Source organism: Pinus tabuliformis, chromosome 4_2, assembly GCF_031772625.1.
Source record: "Pinus tabuliformis cultivar Carrire ecotype Pingquan chromosome 4_2, CPIR1, whole genome shotgun sequence".
NCBI classification, from domain to species: Eukaryota; Viridiplantae; Streptophyta; class Pinopsida; order Pinales; family Pinaceae; genus Pinus; species Pinus tabuliformis.
In genome coordinates, this window is record NC_142304.1 from 1045649735 (window position 1) to 1045654477 (window position 4743).

Here is a 4743-nt window from a genome sequence, read left to right on the forward strand (position 1 = left end):
ATTGATTCATTCACTCACATTTCACCTTTTAGTGAATGAATCTTCTAGAACAAGTAAAAATGTGCCAATATTACATCGTGGTTTTCAAAATACATCATGAAAAGTCAATAATAACTTCAAGAAGCAAAACTGGTCAAAACGGGGTGAATTGCTGAGCTGAACAGTGAAACACAAGCCAAAATTCTCTGTGCGCTGCGCCAATTTCTCTCTGCGTCGCACCACTTTGAGGCTGAGTTTGAGGCACTTCCTGATGTCCAAATTGAGCCCAAGTGTGCTTGTTAGAAATCCTTGCCTGTCTACTTTCCAACCCAAGTGGAATTGCTGAAGTTGGTGCCCATTTGTCCCCTTAAAAACCTCAATCTCCCAAGACTGCTTCCTTTCTGTCAAAATAGGGGTAGTGAAGTCATTTTCTGAGTGTTTTTGACCTCCTGAGGACACAAAACTTGCCCAAATTTCTTGGCCATGCACTAGCAGTCAGAATTTTCATGAAAAATCCAAAAATATAATTTTTTTTGCATTTGGAGCCTCCTATCATAAGCGCACGCCACGTGGCGCGACACACAGGGAGAAGGTGCGGCGCACTGGGCTTGAGGCACAGTGCATAGAGCCTTTGCGTAACGCTTTTTGCAGGAGACCTTTGGAGGCCTTCCCAGTGTCTAGATTGGGCGCATGATAGCTCGTTGGAAATATCTTTGAGTATAATTTCCAACCCAACTAGATTTTTTCAATTTGGAGTTTATTTGCTCTGTCAAAAATCAAATCTCCCAAGACTGGTCAAAATGTGCCAAATGAGGCTGCCTAAAGGCAGAGTGCTATTACAGTCAAATTTTGAATGCCTTCCTCAGCTCCAAATTGAACTCATGATAGCTCATTGGAAATCTCTTTGTGTCTAGTTATCATCTGACTCATCAATCAAGTCATTTTTCCAACCAAGCTAGGATAAAACATGATTTTCCAAAGGTCACTTCAGGGGTGCATTCAATTCTCCTGAGGCAACGATATTTTTGAAATTTATCTAAAAACATGACACCTGTGTAAAAAGTGAAGGAATTGTTTCTTAATTGTCTTATTGTGGAAAAAAATCTCTCTCAGTTTGATCAAATTCATCTTTTATTGCTTAGAAACATCATTGGAGTAAAACATATCCAGATGTGTGGAACAGGGGATTTGTCTAAATGAAGCGAAATGAAGGGGATAGGGAGCTTATAAATTCTTGAGGAAATTTTGAGAAGTAGGGAGGGATGTTAGGAAGTAGGGAAAAGTGGAATTTTAAAAATTGAGTGAGGGGAAGGGGTCCAAAAAGGCAAAACACAGGTCCAACCTAGAAAATTGCCATGTTGTAGCAAGAAACTAGGGTTTGTGTGAAAATGAAGAATTTGGGGAATCTTAATGATGGGAAGTGTTTAATAAGGTACATTAAGGATAGGGGAAGGTGTATGAACATCATGATACAAGTTTTGCTGATGATTTGACCATCCAAGAGAAATTGCCTTCAAAACCCTAGGAGAGGGAAATGAACCTTACCTAGGCACAACTGAAGCATGAACAAGGTGTAAAATGACCCATTGTAACTTGACATGATGATGACAACCCTCTGAAGGATGGTACACTCAGCTGAATGGTGACATGGACCGACATTTGGACAACTTTGACAGGAGTAAAAGCAAACCCTAGACCTAATGCCTAGTGACCAAATTTTACTTGAAGATGCACTGAAATGATAAAATTTGACCTTGACACCTTAAAATCACTTTGTAAGAGCATGATTGATCACTGGAGGAAGCCTGGAAAGACTGACACTAACATTGGCTCCAATGGAGATGGTAGCTCCTTGGAGGTGCCAAGAACGAAATATCTTTGGGAGAGCATACCAGTGCCTTATCCATTGGGCAATGGAGTCATTATTTTGACAAACAACACAAGACTTTGACTCATTTATTTCACTGAAAATCTGACTAAATTTTGAAACTGAAATGACTAAAATACTTGACTCAACAGACCAAACATAAATGACTTATGACTGACTTAAAACAAAAGCTTTTGAAAAAGGCATCAGTCCATCAAGATTTGAAATCATAATGAAAACCACCCGTGTTTCTTACAAAACAATATACCATCAAACTATATCAAAATGATAATGCAAACAATCAAGCAGATGCCTTCTTGATTGATTCTCCTGATCATATCTTCTGATCGACAATGAATACTGGTAACTGGGCATCCAAAAACATAGTTGACCATGATCTCCTTCATCAAAGAATATTGCAATAATCACCTTCACTGCTGACTGCAACAAATCTGACATTGGATCTTGAAAAACATGAAGATTTACCTCCTACTGAAAGAGCAAGGGGTCTTTTTCCATTGATTCTGATCTTCCTTCATCATGTACTTCAGTAAAAGTATGTTCCTGGTCCTCAAAAAATTCTGAACAAGTAGATGAATAGATTTCCTTTTCAAAGAGCATTTCTAAACATGAGACATATGAAGAAGAATCTGAAAGGGAATCCTGAATGGTCTGATCTTCGGTAGTCTGAATATATTTTAGATCATCTTGATATGATATGACAACCAGATTCTCGTTACATTCATCACATCCATTAATCATGAGAAAAGCAACTTCAGATGATTCTTGAAACCCAACACTAATATTTCTATCATCTACCAACGATTCATCCAAGGAAACTTTTTCACTTACTTGAATGAAGATCTTGTCTTGTTTGTCATAAAGGGAATGAGCTACCTCCTCATGAAGATCTAGTTCTAGTGATATGGGGGCAGTTAGGTCAGTAACTCTGTTTTCTCCATTTGAGGCAGCCTCAACCATGCAACTCTCTTTTTCCTCATCACAATCTGTCTCTCAATCTGATTTATCATCATTATTTTCTGAGATTGGAACATCATTTTCTTGCGTATCCTCTTTTATTTCAACCAGATCTGAAATAAAGCTTCTTCTTTCATCATTTTCAGCCATATGGAAATCTTCAACCTGCAGATTTTGATCCTACTGCAAAGTTTCTTCTAAGAGTTCTGTGTGCTGCTGAAACGGATTTTCATAAAAGGCTTCCATGCTCTCATCATCCATGAAATTATCATCTTCATAATATTTCTCAAGGATTTCAGTAAAACTATATGCATGCTTGAAACAATCTTGAACTAAATTTAATGATGGATAAGATTCTTTATACCTTTCCAAGAAAATGGTATGAAAATCTTTCAAACAGTAAATACAAGAAGGCGGCAAACTTTCATAGCAAGATTGGGCTACACCTTCCAGAGTGGCTAGGAATATTTTCATCAAGCAATCTTCAGGAAAATCAACTTTCAATTTGCGAATATGCATGTGAAATCTAACCAGATGTAAAGCAGCATCCTTCCTACCATCATCTTTAAATGTAGGCAAATTCCTTGATCAATCTACCTTTGGAATCTCATTTGGAATGCCTGGAATGTGATCTCGGCTCATGGGAGCGTATCTTCTTTCAACCCGATCCATCTTGAAAAGCTTGAAGCTACTAATCTTCTTGCAGTGGAATCACCATGAAGGATTGTTTTATAGATTTTTTAGTGAATGAAGTCGCTAGGTGAATGATTTCAGCCTTTCCAGTGTCTGATAATTGTCCACCATCAACAATCAGATCTGAACTTGATACATGTACTAGGCAATTAACAAGCTAGATGTCACATTTTCAAGCTAGACCAGAGATTGACTGAAGCAGCGTTTATCTACTTGCACTAATGCAAAGCAAAAGCATTTCAAAGGCTTCCTAGCATAACTTCAAGCTCCGTCTGTAGCTATAAAACAAATGACATCAACAAGCAAACCATTTTCTTCCCCAGTATGGTCACCACTACGTTAGAGCCTAGATTTGTCTTAGGCTAAAAAGACAAGGTTCTAGGTCCACATCAAACCACGCTCAGCCTCGTAGCTAGCCCTACGAGGACAGGAGAGGGCTCTCTCCGGGTCGATCTCGGAAAAGGTAATCAATGAGGCTCGAGATGACTAAATTTGCAACTGATTTTAGGCTAGGTATTAAGTGCAAAGGGTTTGATTTGAGTTTTTTAGGGTTTTGTTGAAAAAATGGGAAAGGTAAATTTGGGCTTGGGGATGAGGCACAGTGTCTGCAGAGGTCTGATTGGGGCAAGGAAGGCAATCGTTTTGATGCTTTAAAGCAAGTGAGGTGGCTAGATCAGAAAGGTGAGGAGCTAAGGAGAGCAAGAGAGTCTCAAGGATTCTACTTAAACTGAAGAAAGCATGAAAATTTAAACAAATTCAAAGGCAGAGCATAACAGTTATGGATTCCACCTTAATCACTCATTTGTTTCAAATTTAGAAGAAGAAACATGAATATGATACAAAAAGCACTAGCTAAACTTACAATTACTCAGAGAAGCACACCATCAAAACATAAAGCCACATGGATCCTAAACAGTGCTGCAAAACCATGGTCTTTTCCTAGCCAAAAATGCAGAGATACAATGTACAATAGAGTGCCAAGCTTTTCCCAAGAGTCCAACCATGAAAATGACTTAGAAATTACATAATATAGACAAGCCAAACCTATTCCCTTGCCTTTAGGGGTCGAGTACATCATTCGGAGCTGTTTAAACTAATTCTAAACAAGGAACTGAAAACTAGGTAGTCAAACAACTTACCCCAGCATGCTAGGAAAATGTTTCATTCACTCACATTTCACCTTTTAGTGAATGAATCTTCTAGAACAAGTAAAAACGTGCCAATGT